Here is a 19,660-nt window from a genome sequence, read left to right on the forward strand (position 1 = left end):
ACCAAAAAATCAGTTAAGCATTCTCGTGTTTTTGCAAACCTTAATGACTTTATTTCTTCTGTGGAGTACAAAAGAAGATATTTTGAATAAAGCCTGTGTTTTATTTTCTCTTTCATTTTTGCCAAAAAACAAAATTCAATGGCATTCAAAACAATATAGATGTTCAAAAATGTTTCAAAACACTTATTTCAGCTAGATAAAAGCAAAGACAATGGACACGAAATGGACACTTTTGAGTCCTTAAGTCAATGTAATTCAAGAAAATCAAATAATTTGTCTGCACCAATAGCCTTGTGCTTAGAGTGCCGACACATAGCGCAAATGTGCTCCCAGCGACCCAAGTTTGATCCCTGTCTCGAGGTCCTTTGTCGATCCCATTCCCCTCTCTTCAACCAATGTTTTACTGTCTGCTCTCTACATTTCTGTCCATTGAAAGCACAAAAGCCCATAAATATAACTTAGATAAAACGTTTTGCATAATTCAAGAGATCCCCAAATCAACCTTGGAACCCTTTCTTTAAATGATACCATTTTGTATTATTTTTGAGCAATGCATCTTTTTAAAGATAAAAACGAAAAATTCTTGAGGGAAGATAACTTATTAAGGACTCCAAAGTGTCCTGTTCGCCTCCGCTCCGTGAGCATTCAGCCGGCTGAATCAAGAGCGTTTTAAAGACCATCTGCACATTCTCACCAACAAGAAGTCTCAGGTGGCATGGAAGTGAAACTTGGAGAAGGTGGAAGAGATGGAGACAGAATGACAGAAAGCAAATAACTACAGTGAAAAACACTCAGGCTATGTACCACCCCGCACCAAACTCTGCCGCAAAGGACCAACAGCATTTAGTCACGAACCACACAAACAGAGTGCTTGTCACTGTAAGTAGGACACCATGCTGATGTGCATTTACCACACAAGCTAATCCATCATTCACCGTGTTAGCTCTTCTGTCATTCCCCTTGCACCCTGATAATGAACCATTTTGTCGCTAGGAATTGGGAGCGTTCATTCAGATAAACTTCAACATGGCTTCAGGAGCATGAAATGCTTTTTGATGGTGAGTCAAATCACATAAGCTTTATTTATAGCGGAGATTGTTACAAACCAGATTTTATAGGAAGCCAGGGTTATACTTTAGACCTTGAATGCTATAGAACAGAAATAAGCAATGGTTGTTCTTATAGGTGATGTATGACTTTGCCCTGAATGGATCTAATGGATGTCAGTCTATTTGCAGATAATGGAGTATATAGACCCTAGCAGAGGGTAATGTAATTAAAGAACCACCCAGTAAGAACACGTAATGTACTCTCCCATCAGCCAGCCGCTGAGAGAAACACAGATAGGCTAGAGTGTGCATTTATGCCAGTGAAAGAGACATACAGAAACAGAAAAATAAAAAACGGAGAGGAAGAGGTTGGTGGAACAGGCAGTGCAGCTCGAGAAGTGCCTCCTGCCACTCTCACTTACACAAAGCCGCGTCAGCGTCCCCAAGGTTACCATCTGCCTCTCAGCAGAGCGAGGCAGCTCTCCACGATCCACACTTAATCACCGCACAACCTCTTAGACACTCATTTCCCATCTTTGTCAGAGGAGGCTGCTCCTAACAGAGGGGAATTTTCAAAGTGCTGATACACATTCGATGGCCGTCTTCCTCATTACAACAAACCTTAACTCTCGCTTGTTCGCTTTATTTCAACTAGACATCGGCATACTGGAATCAATTCATCAAAAGCTTAAGTAGCTAATGAAATGAAACATGGTGGACATGAGAACATTGTGGGCAGATAGAATAGATTAGAATAGTACGGCGCAGAGGTCCTGTACTGTTTTTGATTACAAAGGTGTTGTTAATGTCCCATAATGTAGAATTTTACATTATAAAATTGGAGAGAATGACATTAAGCAAAATGTCCAAGATATTTCTGGTGCCAAAAGTGTTTTTTCTGAATCAGTCTTATGCCTAAGGTCTCTGAAAATAATGGTGGAGAATTCCCTCTCGGTCTGGCTGCTTCCTCCATTCCAAGTTCATTTTCAGGAGGCATGTTATTTCTTTGTTATCAGTTTCCAGAGAAAATAAAATATGTGCATATTTAGCACCCGAAGACCTCTGCAGTCAAGCTAGCCGCCTCAGTACTGCTGCACAACAACAGGCAACCCACATTAGTTTGTGTTTGCACCAGTGGTCCAAGATTTGAACAAAACAAAAGTATAAACATTCAGTACCACTGCATTTATATACGCCCACATTACTTTCCATCATTACTCTCACACATATGTTTTAATGCAAAAAGTTTCACAAAACTATAAAGCCATCATTACCCATCTCTCACATAAACTAAAAGAGAATGACCTATTAACACCAAAGCATTTATTGACTCAGCTACACTCAGATCCAACTCCCTTTAGTATTTAAAAGGCTTCTGCGAGGCAATATCTTCATGACCTCCTCCACTGCACACACACAATGCAGAAAGTGATTAATTCATGTTTTTCACACAGAAATGGAGCCTCACCAGAGGGGGTTAAGTAAGTAGAGGAGCCCGAGGTGTGACCCCCCTTGACTTATGCACACTTTTCCCGCGGTCTGGAACCAGCTTGGCAGGATACAGATTTACACCGAGCTCCAGTGTACCCCGGCAGCAACGCTACACTGAACACACAAAGAGAAAAACATGAAAAGCTCAGCAGAGCCGGGTAATGAAAGATTATATGAAAGATTAGAGGAATAGCTTTATCATCCCAGATTTGCTCAATCTTTACAAGCTCGGATATCTCCATAACTATATTGGAGATGATAATGGTGCGATATAGGCCATCATCTCCATCATCAACACCAAACGGAGCATAGCAGAGGACAATAATCAATCTGGTCACATTGATATCCCCCATCTGAAAGCTATGAAACTCAATTGGGAATGTTTATGGACTTTATAGTATAATTATGATGCTGCTTCATGTTATTAAAACCTAAGATGTTACATCTTGGAATCTGGTTACCACAAACTTGGGTGTTTAATATGATTTCAACAGCATTAAAAAGCGCCTTGGTGACACCAACGATGCAAACGACATTTTATTTAACTGGCGTCGTTCTACAATAAAATTAATGTGTCTTTAATCAGTATGTACTACAGATCCTTCTGCAATTTCAGATGCGTCAAATGTAATTTGGATATTCAAGGAATGGTGCACAGTTACTGCATTTGCATACTCCTGCCATGCTTTGATTGTACATTCCGAGTCAAAAATGTTATAGCATAACTGCAAGTGCTTCCAAGTTCCCCCCATTAAGTAGAGGCACATCTCAGAGCTGTACTCTATTTCATGTCTCACCACAGAAAGAGCTCATCAGCAGCATTCAAGCAGGAAAAAAAACAGCTTTTATTGGTCTCAGTCCCTCTGTGGGTTTGTGCTGTGATGGTCTTGATGGAACATTGAGGCTGATGGCCGCTACTTTCCACATCCAAACTCATATGGGCCGCCAATAGATATGGGGAGAGTGATGCACTTCAGTGTGTATACAGCCCCATTATCAGGCCTGTAATCACACTTTCTTTTTCCCTAATGGAGTTTTGGTCGACTCTGTGAGATTGTTCTTTCTTTCAGGTCGATGGGAATACATCATGCTCATATTCTGGGTGATATTGATCTAGGACTAGTCAATAATGCCTTTTGGGAGATAAACAACAAACCATACCAACACATGTGGGAAACTGATAGGTTTGTTAAAAGGGGAGACTCTAGGAGAGAGGCCATGGCCAAATCCTTTGATAAATAATTAAACGCAAACATAACCCAAACAGTAAGGTATGGATAAGCTAAAAAATGGGCATCTTAAGTGTTAGCTGAATTATCCTCAGACGGCTTCCAAATAAACAGGAATGCTCTCCGATAAAAATCAAGTCAAGGTCTTGTGTAATCAAAGTTATTGCAATATATATTACATCTTGTTTAGCAAATATCTACAGTATCTTATACTATAATATGATCTCAGATTTTCAGATAAAAAACAGAGTGGAAATCAAAGCCTGGAGTGCTATATAACTGTGTTGAAGAAGCCATAAATAATCTGTTTAGATGTTAGTGTTTTTTCTAGAAAGGAAGTTAAGGGGTACATGTCGTCTGTCTTCATCCATCTTGAGGCTTTGGACCATATGACAGAACACATGACCCAGCTTGTCTCATGATGAGCTGATGTCTTAAAAGAGCAGAACTGAAATCCTTCCTTAAATTCACATGAACCAGCAAGTAAAAGGGATAATAAAAGTATTTCAATAATAAAATTCAACACACGTAATATTTTAAAAGTAAAAGGAGAGGAACAGATTGTCTATACTTATGCGTATTATCTCTCGAATAGGCTACATTCTGATCGCTACATTCTGAAATCAAATCACAAGACTCCTCTGCTTTGCAGATCACCCTGTTGGGTTTATATTGCAATACTGACTGGATGACTGTGCATTATGCCTTATTCAATACTGCTGAAAAATCATTTCAAAGAAACTGTTTTATTTATTTTATTTTTTTCTGAGCCTGAACTTTTTTCAACCTCAGGCCAAATATTATCAGAGCTGTTAATGCTGTAGAAATATGGGATCACCAGCTCTTCATTATTACCAGCTCTTAAATGCTACAAATTTAAACCCTCTCACAGTATTTTTGGAATTCAAATACTTACTATAACTGAAATAGCTAACTATATTGCTAAGTATAAGAAATTCTAGTTGCATGACTCAGTTTTGTGTGCCTTGAAAGAAAACATTTTAATTTGACCAAAATATTCTTAATACATGACATTTCTTTTACAAAACATGTTTTGTGCCATACTTGCTACATTCAAAATGTTTCAGGGTTGAAGGTCAGCGCAAAAATGGCTAATAATGCTCTTAAGTATTACAGCACTATGCCAATTTTTTTTACAGCCAATATTTTGGTGTTTTCGAGCCAATAACAATATTTTATCCATTTGGAAAAAGTTACAGCTAGACTATACAAATATAATTGCAAATAAATAATAAATATGATAAGAGAAGCTTATCTATCTTCCTCAAAGGTTTGCTGAGGCCTATTATAGGGAAGTTGTGGCCTAGTGGTTAGAGAGTTTGACTCCTAACCCTAAGGTTGTGGGTTTGAGTCTTGGGCTGGCAATACCACGACTTGAGCAAAGCACCAAACCCCCAACTGCTCTCTGGGTGCTGTAACATAAATGGCTGCCTACTGCTCTGGGTGTGTGTTCATGGTGTCTGTGTGTGTGCACTTTAGATGGGTTAAATGCAGAGCATAAATTCTGAGTATGGGTCACCATACTTGGCTGTATGTCACTTCACTTTCACTTAAAAAAACATCACAAGTCAGAATGTCATGTTATGTTTAGAAGGCACTATGAGTCAGGCTTTTTATCTCTGACATATTAGTGAGATGAGGTATGGAGGAAAAGGTCACTAAAAATCACAAATCAAACATCATATATACTAAAACATATGATTACAGTGTTCTTTAGCCGTTAGCCGTTTCCATGGTGAGACCAAGACAATTTCCCACGGTGGATATTAATGAAGACTAGTTGATTCTTTTTCATGGCTTTTAAAAAAAAAGATCTGTTTGCAATCACACGCATATCCATTTATTATGGTAGAATAAATTAGGAGAAAAATCAATCAGAATCTTAGTAGTCATGGCTACATCCCACCATTCAACAGACTAAAGAGACTTCAGCAGTAATTTAAAAAGCTTTTGAAACTTGTAAAACTCCACTGCTCTTCAAAAACAAACTGCACATCTAAAATATGCCTGTGTCATTCAGTACTACAGAATGGCTCCACTCAATTATTACTAATGAGTTATATTTTACAAGCCTATTTGTATATGTCTCCATTATTGCATTCTGCGTTGTATTGGTACACTCCTCTTGCACTGTTGAAATCCTCTGCTGTAGCCTTGGACTGTGAATTGAATTTTATATTTTCCTTGAATCCGAGAACACTGGGCAAACAAATTTTTCGATGTTTTTCGAACAAATACACAAAGAATGTCTCTCTCCTCTAGGTCTATTCCCACTCATGTCAGCATAGGCACAACTGCAAACAAAACACATGCAACTTGTATCACACCTCCTTCTCCTAGAAATCTACAGTGAGCTCTGCCTCATCACATCCAGTGTCACAGATGTCATGACACTCCACTCCACTTTGTCAACACACACACAAACACAAAAATCCTGCTCCCAATCCACTCCATTGTAAGTATTTACTCTGACGTCCCTGAAATGACAGTATTACATGTGGAACTGGAGGTCTGTAGGACTGATAATATAATAGAAATTATCTTTACAGGCCTACTGAAAAGTAGCCTCCAAAATAATCCTTTTGAAGTGACAGTTAAATTAATAGTTCTTAATCTGAAAATGTATTCATGTTGTTTGGTATTTCATCTGTAGGACAAAACAGGACACATTTGGAAGAATCTTCACACTGTTCTTTGCCACATAATGGTAGTTTGTACAGAACTACAGAATACAGAATATGAATTGTGTGTTTATTCCATTTTTATGATAGTCAATATGAACTGTTGAAGTATGGAAAATAAATCAACCTTTGAAAACTTTTTAAAATTTCCAATCAAAAAACAAATAAACGTACAAGTTTGGAACAACATGAGAGAACGTTGCTTGGTGAACTATTCTTTGATTAATGATATTTAGAGCTGGATGGGTTTTCACTTTGAGCAATACAATTCAAAAGGTTAAAAAACAAGAAAGCTAATTCAATCTAGGAATTGATTTTAAGACGCAACCCTACAAAGTAATAGTGGAGGAACAGAGACTCTCTGTAGCTGTTGACATACAGCCTCTGATATTGGATCTGAGATACCGAATCTTTTATTCTGATTCCTGCAAGAGTGAGGTAAAAAACTAAAATAATAAATATGATGCCTTGATGACAACTCAAAGGAGACCAAAGGAAAAAAACAACTCTTACATATCATCTTCAACAGAACTGCACAAAAGAATGAAGATGATGTGATCAAACATCAGTCAAAATCCAGAAGAGAAACCGTCTCATTCATGCCTCTGATTTCAGTAGTCCTTCTAAATCTAAAGCATGTAATCAGAGATTGGAGAAGTAGTGCACTCCAAACACTATTTTTTCCCCAAAGTTCTGGCGACTTTGGCACTTTCTCAAGTGCCCAGTCATCAGTCTCCCAAAGAGCACAAGGTTGGCAGGGTTTTCCTACCTGTCACCAGCTAAGACCTCAACTCCATGTCCACTCGACATCCATTTGTCTAAAGCCTTTCAGCTTGACAAACTCTGAACCTGCTCCTACAATTGCCTTACATACAATTCCAAACTCATCCGAGCCATAAGGCTGCAGGCAGCAACATTGATGTACATAGGAATAAAATAAAATAAAATAAACTTTTTGGCATTACCATTAAAGGGTTAGTTCACCCAAAAAGGAAAATTATGTAATTAATGACTCACCCTCATGTCGTTCCAAACCAGTAAGACCTCCATTTATCTTCGGAACACAGTTTAAGATATTTTAGATTTAGTCTAAGAGCTTTCAGTCCCTCCATTGAAACTGTGTGTACGGTATACTGTCCATGTCCAGAAAGTTAAGAAAAACATCATCAAAGTAGTCCATGTGACATCAGAGGGTCAGTTAGAATTTGTTGAAGCATCAAAAATACATTTTGGTCCAAAAATAACAAAAACAAAAACTTTTTATAAATTCACCATTTGTAAACTGTTGTTTTACTTTTAATTTTTTTAGAAATTTCAATATCATTTGTATCAAAACTATATTCAGTGAATGTAATACAAAAAAAATTGGGAATCGAATCAAGAGCTTCTGAATCAAAATCGGGACATCTGAATCGATACCCATCCCCTAATATAAATATGTATATTTTACAATTTATTCATTTAGCTGATGCTTTTATCCAAAGCGACTTTCAATTGCTATATATGTCAGAGGTCACACGCCTCTGGACCACCAGGAGTTAAGTGTCTTGCTCAGGGACACATTGGTGTCTCACAGTGGATTTGAATCCAGGTCTCTCACACCAGGCATGTGTCTTATCCACTGCACCAACACCACCCCCCTATATATATATATATGTGTGTGTGTGTGTGTGTGTGTGTGTGTGTGTGTGTGTGTGTGTGTGTGTGTGTGTGTGTGTGTGTGTGTGTGTGTGTGTGTGTGTGTGTGTGTGTGTGTGTGTGTGTGTGTGTGTATACAGTACAGACCGAATGTTTGGACACACCTTCTCCTTCAAAGCGTTTTCTTTATTTTCATGACTATGAAAAATACTGAAAACTATGAATTAACACGTGGAATTATATACATAACAAAAAAGTGTGAAACAACTGAAAATATGTCATATTCTAGGTTCTTCAAAGTAGCCATCTTTTGCTTTGATTACTGCTTTGCACACTCTTGGCATTCTCTTGATGAGCTTCAAGAGGTATCACCTGAAATGGTCTTCCAACAGTCTTGAAGGAGTTTCCAGAGATATTTACCACTTGTTGGCCCTTTTGCCTTCTGTCTGCGGTCCAGCTCACCCCTAAACCATCTCGATTGGGTTCAGGTTCGGTGACTGTGGAGGCCAGGTCATCTGGCGCAGCACCCCATTACTCTCATTCTTGGTCAAATAGCCCTTGATGCCTTCAGTGTGACTCTACAATCTTCATAGTCATGAAAATAAAGAAAACTCTTTGAATGAGAAGGTGTGTCCAAACTTTTGGTCTGTACTGTATATGCTGGGTATTCCTGTGAATTTAGAGTGACAAACATTTCAAGAATTAATTTTGAGCTTTTAAGAATTCAGTGGGGAAGTCGTGGCCTAATGGTTAGAGATTTGGACTAGTAATCTAAAGGCTGTAAGTTCAAGTCTCGGGCTAGCAGGAATTGTAGGTGAGGGGAGTGCATGTACAGCACTCTCTCCACCCTCAATACCATGAATGAGGTGCCCTTGAGCAAGGCACCAAACCCGCCAACTGCCCCCTGGACACTGCAGCAAAAACTCTAGGTGTGTGTTCACTGATATGTGTGCACTTTGGATGGGTTAAATGCATAGCATGAATTATGAGTATGGGTCACCATACTTGGCTGTATGTCATGTCAATTTCACTGATTAAATCACCTTCATTTAATTTACATGAAATTTCGCACTTCAAAGACTTCTCTTATAATGGGCTGTTAAATAGACAAATAACATGAAAACCCTTTTCCGGGACTGAAGCCCTTTAGGATTCAAATCAATAGGCTTTTTCTTTGAAATAAAGAAATGCATTGCTTGTGAGTTAAAGCTGGTGGAAACTCACGCCCTTTAGCCACACATATCTAAAAAGAATGCAGCTTTTCCACCTCCAATCTCACAGTCCGCACAGCAAATTTCACACAAGGGCTTTGCCTTGTGCCGATAAAACACTTTGAAATCCCAAACCACAATTCCTGGAGAAGAGGAAGAATGCCACTTGCCTTTGAGCCAGTTCCCTTCTCTCTCTCTCCTCAACCCCAGTAAAACAACAAGAGAACAAGAGGAGGCTCTTTCTCATTCTCGCTGGTGACTCATTCTCCGTCGAACAGTTCAAATGACTTGGTTCAGATGACCCCATTATGAGCACTGTATTTAGAGACTCAAATGAATATGACAGCATGCCGAGTGAAAACAGTTATTGACTCGGTTTGAACATGTAAGGTGCATAATCATCTTCGGTAAACAGAAAACAGAGAAAGTGAAATATGCAGCACGAAATTGTTCCAACTGCAGGCCGTTCATTCAAAACAACATCCCACCGCTTCAGGCCTTCATCTGTCTGTGCTGCTCTGAGCCTTTATTGACAGATAAAGTGACACAGCTCAGAGTGTTTCAGCATTTAAAACTTAATGTGAGGGAAAATTAAATGGATTAACAACTCAAGGTTTGAGTAAATCACGTCTCGCTTCTGCCTCATTGAAGTTCCTCATCTCTGTCAGGGGAGGAGACCACCTTTAATTAAGACTTTCTTATAGATGCAGTACATCATTGGATATCTCTGTCAACATGAGAGGCGAAGCAGAGAGTAAACTGCAATCGCATGGCGGCAGACCTCCAGCCCTGGAGTCCAACACAGGAGCTGTAGGAGAGGGCATTCATTTATGAAGTTGATCTGTCTCCAGGGCAGCTGCATGATCCACTAACTGTGCACCATCTTTCCACCCGATGGCTCATTTGGAGACACAGAAACTGATTGGCTTGAGAACAACCGCTTCTGCACAAACATCCTGCCATTTGTTTACTCTAATCCATTTTAAACATAGTCATGGGTTATATAATCTGTTATTAAATTACCATTATAGACCTTTACAGCTCAGCATAGAGCCTACAAAGACAATGAGCAACATTTACGCTACTAGTTTGCATATTTATCTACTGTTAACTTTGTCTACTCATTATTTTCATAGATAGGGACGGACGGACGGACGGACAGACAGATAGATAGATAGATAGATAGATAGATAGATAGATAGATAGATAGATAGATGTGTGGGCTAAGAATTATTTAATTGCTTATTAATAATTTATTAATTCATTCATTCATCAAATCTAATGATATTAATATAATATCAATTTTTTATTTTAAAACAATACTATATATAATACATTAATATAAATAAAGATAATCACATTTGAAAATACAATATGTAATGTAACGTGTTGCCATTCAAATCAGAATTTATTTCTTTATTTATTCATTAATTTATTGAAAAATCGAACAATCGACTTTTTTTTTTACACTTTCTATTTATTACATAATCATTAAAAAAAATCATCACAACTGTTTCCAAAATTCAGCTTTGGTATGACAAGAATAAATTATATTTTTTTTATATATCAATATATAATGTAAAACCAATGCATATAAAAATGCTCCCCCCAGAGGGAAAAGGGCAGTGGTCATCACAGTCATGTGGGAACCACAAGCTGCTCAGTCATGCTGAAACCATCCGTCCGGCACATTAGCCCGTCTCCCACTCACAGACTCAGCTGTAGTTCTGTCTCATTCAGTACGACACCCACAGCTGCTGCCGCCCTTATGTGCTGAAATCTGACATTCAGACACACATTTCCATTGGCCGATTAACTGAAAAGAGCTTTCAAGGTCAAGCTAACTCTTCCACTTAAGCCACATTATAGGGTCAGCGGTTCTCTCCACTGGGGATTTTAGTGAATTACAATTCAAAGGTTGAATTCTCTCGATTAGCAGATGTATCATATTAAGCACAAGCCCAGCTGGCCAATTCTTTTCTATTTCTGTAAATTGCAAGTGCTCTAGACAACGATTTCACTCTGTAATTTCACTTTAGATATGATTTTTTTTTTTTATAGGTGAGTGACTTAGTGTAGCCAGTGACAATGATGACAGGCCATTAGCCGCTGGAGTGTTGCCCTAATAGTTTTTGATGGAGTGGATAAGGCTCATGAATTTTCTGATTGAGTCGAGGGTGCGCAGGTCAAGTGAGAGTGCCGCCCATGTGAGGCGGTCTGTGCATCGTTCTGCTTTATATAGAGACAAACTGCTCATCTGCAGAGCAAAGAGGAATACAAGAGCACATCACACAGGCATCCTTTCGAATAGCCTGTTTTCACAGCAAGAGGGCATTGAGTGCACTGCCTACGGAGTAAAAGACACCATGGTGTGAGGATGCAGTAAAGGGAACATGGGAAGCCTGAATTATCCCAAGGACAGCTTGTTTTTTAAAAAGCAATCATCAGATATTCAAAGTACAGAAACTTATTTTCCGACATGCTGAGTGCATCAAAATGCTTTTTTAATGCCAATCGAAGGCAATTATAGAAACACGGTATTCAGTTCTTTACCTAAAAAAGAGATGAAATCTATCAAATGAACTGGGTTTTCTTTATTTATAATGTAAAATGCAATTATTACAACACTGTTAACATAATATGGGCCATTAAATACTTCAAAATGCATCAATTCAACATTATTTTAGAATTATATCTTGTTGAATGCACTTAAAAATTTAATTTAAAAGTTACATTTCTTAAAAAAAAAAAAAACACATGAAAGTGAGTTCACGGTCCTGTTCATTGACAACATTAATGATAATCAGTTTGATTCTTGAATGGTACTGTTTGTACCAAAATATTACACCATTGTTTTTTTTTGTTTCCACCAAAATCAGTATTGTATCTGGTCAGTATTGAAAGCAAATTTTTTTTATTTTGCGCAAAATCCAATGTTTTTTCCCAAACCGTGACAAACGCCAGTCTCCCTTTTTTACAGAACCAATATATCTGCTCTTCCAATCACAGCGCACCATTCCATGCACTCCAGACAGTAATGGCGGCACTTTGAATACACCTGGCATCCTAGTTTTCCTCGTCTTTATTAATGCCATTTATGTTTTTGTTAATAGTCATCTAAATGTCAACTAAATCAATGTAACATGGCAAAGATGAATGCTCTTTTGGAAGTTCAATGTAAGGGAAATATCATTTTGGAAGTTCTGTTGTCTAATTAAATGGTCTATATTGTTGTTCATGTTCTTGTTCATGATGAAATTTTATTTTATTGCTGTAATTAATTGAAAGCATTAATAAGATGACCCGTTGAAATCATTTTTGAAGCGATGACTGATGAATGTATTTTTAGGTCAGTGCCTGTATATGACAGTAGTATTGACCAAGTTCAGAAGCTGTCATATCTGGAACAACTTTCATATTGATTCAATGAATTTATTGCATTTTGAGAAAAAAAAAAGTATCATGGATTTATTGCATTTTGAAAAAGAAGAAATACAATTTCATAATAAATCTTTGAAAATCAAAAACTGGATTTGAATTTTTGATGTTATTATAACCTAAAGATACTATGTGAATTGTGAAAGTTTGAAACAGAAATAATGGTTGTCATCTTGCCACTTAAAATGGCAATAAAGAAAATAATAAAGAAAACACATTTTTACTCAAATTAATCAAAATTGATTTATTGCATTTTGGAACCAAACTCTTCATATCTTCATACACTACAGGCCAACATTTTTAAAGGAGCCATTTAGGAGCAACGCATTATGTTATACTGATTTGTTCTCATTCTATAATCTCTTGTCTGGAACAGAGGAATAAAAGCCACAAAGGCAATTACAGAACAGTTCTGTCAGATGGAACATCTCATCTTACTTTCCACCCTTACATATTACTGAGTAATTAATTAATCCTTGCAATCATATTTTCCCAATCAGCAGTAAAATGATTTCAGTCTTAATGACACTTTCTGAGGACAGATGGTGATAACTTTGCCATTCTTAATCATAAATCCAATTTAAGATTGCCAAGGAATGGCATCCACACTTGATGAAAGCCTATATCTCAAATCAAAGACCAATAAAGCCTGTAAACCTTACAGTACATCACAGGAAATAAGCGAAGGGGTCTTCCTCCAGTCACCGCCAGACACAGTTTCTAAGACTGTCTCTCTCACTCACAAATCTGTAAATCTGTCAGCTGCCCATCATTTTGGTTAAGTTTAATAACAGAGCCTCAAACTTGTTTTAACTCCAGGCAAGAGCAAAAAGAGAGTGGATATAAAGTATTTCTATAAGCAAAAGAAAGAGAAAGGGAAAATGTTGGAACATTTCATGTAATCTTAAAAGCATGTGTTGTGTTGTCAGGGCCTATGCAGAACCTTCTGCCCATCTTATTAAAACCCCACCAACATTTCCTCCCTGCATTAATTTCACTGCACTCAGAAAAACGTTTTGGGGATGAGAAATCGAGGCAGAGCGGGAACAAATTGCTTTGGTGTTACAGAGCGCACTCCCCCTGGAAAGAGAAGAGCATGAGATGCCTTCTCTAATTAAAATACTCCCTTGTATTTAAAATGATGAGATGTAATTAAAACCATTTAGTTCCATTTAAAATGTTCTATTTTTGCCTCAAAATCACAAAAAAGTGCTGAATACAATTTCCAATAGAAGAACTGCAAGAGAAAGGAGCTGCTTAAATGGATTCAAATTGGAAGAGATGATGGATTCAATATAAGTTAAGCTCAGTCGATAGCATTTGTGGCATAATGTTGATTACCACAAAAAATAATTGCCTTCCTCACTTCCTAAATAAATAAATTAAAACAGTAACACAATAAAATTAAACAGTACCAATTCTTTTTAGTCAAATAAAAAATAAACTTACAATAATTCTTCAGTTAAAATCTTCGAGTTGTAAAGCTTTTCAAATAATAATTTTTCTGTCTTTTTAGGCTTTTATTATTATTGTCAAAGCAAAAAAATAAAAGAATAATGATTATGCTGTCTTTAGCCTATTTGTTTTTAATCATGGGGTACAAGTGTAAATTAACCAACATTAAGCCTCAAATACTTTGCATTTAGCTTCACTTGGAATATTCCTTTAGGAGATGACCATCACAACAGTGTGCAGGATTATTCCTCAAGAGCACGTCATTCAGAGGCATACTAATGCTCATGCACACTTCCATCATTTTCCTTCTCCATATGCATCCAATTTATGGCTCTTTCGATCTCATTTCCAACAGTATGCACTTATCACCCACATGCAGAGGGAGCGCTTTACTCTCCAAACTCATTCCTTGATCAAAAAGCAACACCTGCTCCAAAACCTTCAGGTGCACAGTAGATCTCAAAGGTGTGATGCACATGAGCAGCCACAGTATTTTTAGTAAGATGATGAAAAAAAAAAAAATTATATATATATATATATATATGTCAGAAATATTCACGCAATCATGCTCACACCCACTGATCTATATATAACTGAACTGAACTCTTGCCCACCTCTTCCAACTGAGCCAGGGAATGCTAAATTAACGATCACACTAGTCAGATGAACCAGGCTTTGGGGGTCAAATATGCTCTGGCTTGGTTAAGATTGCCTTGTGTGAGCACACCCTAATTATTCCGCACACAAGAGTCTCTACCCGCACATCAAGTGTTGTCCTGTGCCACGATGGGTCTCGTGATCATGCAGGTCTCTAATAGGAAGGAGTCTGTTATAATCCTATGATAAAGGCTCTAGACTCTGGGCATAACTGCTTTTTCTATAACAAACTAAAATATTTTCTATAAAACTTTAACGTCCTGTCATTGTAGTTTATCTTTCATCTAAAATGAATGAAGCCTTCACACTTTGTCTGGTTTCTTCAGCCTGGGTGAAGTGAATGAACATGACTGTGGTTTACCTCAATTCTTCTGACTAAAGGGCAATTTTTATTTTTATTTTTTATTTTTCCATTTGCTTTGCGCTCTCAGTATTGATTAGTATTGCACAGGCAAACTGAATTATGGAGGTCACAGCCAATATTACAGCTAGAGTTTAAAGCTTTATAAACTTTCTAAAAGATATGTGAAGTGCCTTTTCAAGCTTTTGAACCTCCTGCTGTCAAAATACTAGCAGAACTGCTTTTTCACCAATAGAGAAATTACCTTCAACACCTTAAAGGCCTTTAAATACTGTTATTTACTATTAAAATGGATATGGCTGAAAAAAAAAAAAAAACTTTATATTATTAAATGGGTCAGTCAGACTCTGAAACCTAGTCTAGATGTTGTTCCTTAAAAGCTATTAAAATATACAATGCATGTGTGACTACACAATTGAATTCTGCACTACAGAAACTTAAATAAAATTATATTACTGCAATGTAATGTCTTGCTCTAACAAACCGCCAATACCACCACTGTTGTGTGACCACACTAGATTACCCCGAGAAAAGCAAAATCTTTCAAGATATGAGGCCACAGCAATTAACATTTGCATTGTTTATCAAGGATTCACTTCAAAGGGCACAGTTTTTGTCTTAATTTGACAGTAAAATAGATGAATATGATATGCCATTACGAGTATATGCTGTTTAATGGACTCGTAAATACTGGCACGCACAGAGCATCTTAATAAACCCATTTGTCAGAGAACACTGATGTGGATCCTTTGTTTAGATCGATAGTTTCCAATAGCCATGTCTCTGAGTGCTGTGTTAAAGAATGTTCCAGGTTCAATACAATTGACAGCATTCAATGCACAATAACAATTACCATGGAAAATACTTTCGACTTTTCTCTTGTTCTTTTAAAAGGCAAATTCCAGTGTTACAGTGAGTGATTTTTAAATGGAAGAAAACAGGCTGAACTGAAGGCTGAAGCTCATATTTGGCTAAAGCGTTAACAGTGCATCATAATGCAAAGTTAAGATTTCAAGCAAAAACTGAATATTCTAGCAAACTAGTCTCATGTTAAAAAGAATAATATTTAAGTTTTCTGACTATTTAACAATTAGTATTTAACACTGATTGACTAAGCCCTGTTCTATCATTTTAAGTGGCTTGCAGTTTAATAAAATGGATGAACATTTCTTTGAGATGTTACATCAATAATATAATATACAGCATTAAAAATGACTGTCAAGTATCAAGTGTGTGTGTGTTTAAATGTATAAGTAACACTTTTCGATTAAGTTTAATCAGTTTGTTATCCATTAAGTATGTACTGACACTGGACAGCATTTATTGATCTAGGTTTCATTTTAAAATAATCATAATAACCCTCACCCATAATATAATGTGAATTCATTCAACTTGAATTTATTAGCATATAATTATTAACCCAAAGAGAACCACTTTATATTAAGTTTACTTAAATGCCATGCACTAGCATTTAAATTTATAATTTTGATAATGCACTAGCTACACACCTTTGAAATTAAAAATACTGGCATATATTGAGCATATTCTAATTATTATCATTATACAACAGGAACTTAAATTAATTAATGCATTATAGCTGACCTATGGAAACTTATTGTAACCTGTTATCAATGAATGTATGTAAAAGCACATCCTAACGTTCATCTGCATTTGCACAGCTGACATGTTGGCTGCTGACGGCAATCCTTCTTGAGTCTGTCTTCCTCTTTCCTGCTTGGCTGTCAAAGCATCCCCAGATAAAACTCAAATTTTCCCAGTCACGCTTCACCTGAAACAAGTAAAGCAATTCAGGTAGATCTGACACATGAAGACCTCCCACAGAAGAGAGGGAAAGCAGCCCGAGAGCATGCACATATCCCTCTCAATAATGAAACCGAATTTGCACCCTCAAGCTTCATAAAGGAACAAGCGATGACAACATGCTTTGATGACAACAAAGCACGATTCGTCTACAAGAGAGAATCACACAAGAGCTTAGCACGACACTTCACAAAACACATCTCCCCCAAAGGAGTCATGGAGCTTCAGCCACACACGCCGCACACCTCCTGCTGCGGAGAAATTGCATAAACTAAAGTCAGAGCACGCGCACCCACAAATCTACGTCTGTGGAGAAAGGAAAACCCAAACAGAAATTCTGCAGTCAGACTTCATCCTAGTCTCAGCCGGCTCACCCACAGACCACCCACAGTTTGTTTACTGACCGTCTGGAAGCATATAACATACAAAAATGGCAAGAGCTGGCTGAAATCTGCAGCTGCACACGATTAGCTGGTCCTATGCTTATAGGTTTATAAGAAAGAACTAATCTGGATTTGCCAGGTTGGTGAAAGCAAATGGTGTCTGAGAGACAAAGTAGCAAATGAACATAATTGAATCCACTATTTCGTATAAACCATATTTTTAACCTCAGAGTGGGAGTTGTTGTTTGTAACTTGAATCTACAATGCTTCCAGTGTTACCCACTTCTGTTTACTTTAGCTGTACAAAAACATTATGTTGCTTAATACTGCAAACTGGAATTGTTTTTTATCATAGTATTTTATTATTGCAGCCATAAACGCACGGGTTTATTGTGCAAATAAATTTACGGTTTACTGCACTTAGTCATTATTTTTCGCTAATAAAAATAAAGTGCTGCATTCAGTCAGAAAATTACTTCTGTGTTGCAAAATCATGTGAATAAATGACAGGTAAGAAGAAGAAAAAAAAGGGTCTGTTGTGAGTCATTAATGACAATTTTCATTTTTGGATGAACTAACCCTTTAACTACATCCCCACACACTGTCTGAACAAAACTAAATCTTTAGTACAACAGCTTGTTGTGGGAAAGTTCCCTCAGAACTTGATCTTTGGATCTTATAGGGTGAACATATTGGTACCTTAAAAGGTATAGTTAAACCAAAACGCTGTAATCATTCATTCGCCCAAAGGTCCAGTATACTTCAAGAGAAATTGAAAATAAAAATAAGCAATATAAATAGGCAGAAATGGAGGAGTTCAATGAAGCTGCCAAAGCAAACTTTCCAGAAAATTTGCTTCAGCTGGTAAACATCTTCCAACTACCATTGGTCTGTGGTAATTACGTAATAGGAAGGTATGCCTGCAGCTCTGCCCTCTTTGATGAGAGGAAAGCTGCTTGCTTTAAAGCAATCTGTTCTATTAAGCACTATATAAATAACTGTGATGTGACTTGACTGGAGTGCCAAATTGCAGAGTTGATGTAAACATATCAAACACATCGCTATGATCTGATGCATTCTCACCGCTGTCATTTTCGTTGTGTATTTATTCAGGTACTGAGAGGAAAGGGAATACATAGCACATATTTACATATTCATCGGTTTTTCTCAGCAGTCTGGGTGGCGTTGGAATGTTCATACATCATTGCAAAAGTATTTCAAACTTCTTACCCCCAAGCCATTAACGAAAAAGATCACTGGTGTGAGTATGATCAGTGCCTTTACTGTCTTCTACAGAATGAAATACAATATTAACGAATGTTTCAAGTGGTTTTGTCCACACAATGAGAGTCAATGGCAACCAATAAAAAGTCCAGACACTGAAGTATTCTACAGAAGAAAGTCATACAGGTCTGGAATGACAAGAGCATGAGTACATGACAGGATTTTCATTTTTTTCTGTGAATTGCTCTTTAGGGCATACTGAAAAAAAAAACTGGTGTAGGATTTAGTTGGATTATTAAATTGCTAGTAAATTATTTTATATTACAATTACAGAGAAATTGCAAATAAGACATAGAAAGACTGAAATAGTATGTTCTTGTAAAAATCACAGCAATCTTTTTTTTTCTTTTCTTTTTTTACAGTGAACATATTGCGACCTCAAGTACACATATTTGTTTTTCAAAGTGTCTTAACATGCACCATTTAGAGTTCACTAAAGCACTGCAGCGACAAGCTATGCCATTTTTTCTCACAGTAGATGTACAATTAGTTGATTCTATGTGAAAAGTGGCCAGTGAGTTCATGGAGGCCAGCAGGAAGCAGTCAGAGAGAGCAAATTGTGGTGTGATGTCAGGTTTAATTAGCCAACAGGGCCTGAGGACTCATTACTCACCGAGCAGAGAATAGAAGACTCAGAGGGAGAGCTGTTTACCACACATCCTCGTCTCTGGTTCCTGTGCATCACCACAGGGTCTTGATAAAGGGCAAGCAAAACCACCAGCAACCCCCTTTAGAAATATGTCAACCGTATCAAAACTTAACAGGAACAATTATGTGTCTATGGTTTGGTATGAGCAAGTCAAACACGGGTCAGTGTTGTTTGGAATCATGAGTTTAATGGGGTAAAAAAAGACAAATGGGCTTCGCTCGCCTCTTTTCATCCTATCACCCTTCACATATTCCAAAGCCCGAGCTCTTATTAGTCAGATATCGAACTGACC

General features: G+C 37.3%; 1 protein-coding gene across 4 annotated transcripts in view; it reads right to left on the reverse strand.

Annotated features, from left to right (window-relative positions):
• Positions 1-19,660, reverse strand: part of LOC127971362 (dystrophin-related protein 2-like) — a 126,300-nt gene that overhangs the window by 88,936 nt on the left and 17,704 nt on the right. Inside the window, exon 2 of one of the 4 annotated variants that reach the window (XM_052574310.1) lies at positions 2,518-2,654. The exons of the other annotated variants lie outside the window; for them this stretch is intronic. The gene's annotated coding sequence lies outside the window, so the exon portion shown is untranslated. The remainder of the gene's footprint in view (positions 1-2,517; positions 2,655-19,660) is intronic. 4 annotated transcript variants of the gene reach the window in all.

The sequence above is a fragment of the Carassius gibelio genome, chromosome B14, assembly GCF_023724105.1.
Source record: "Carassius gibelio isolate Cgi1373 ecotype wild population from Czech Republic chromosome B14, carGib1.2-hapl.c, whole genome shotgun sequence".
Taxonomy (NCBI): Eukaryota; Metazoa; Chordata; class Actinopteri; order Cypriniformes; family Cyprinidae; genus Carassius; species Carassius gibelio.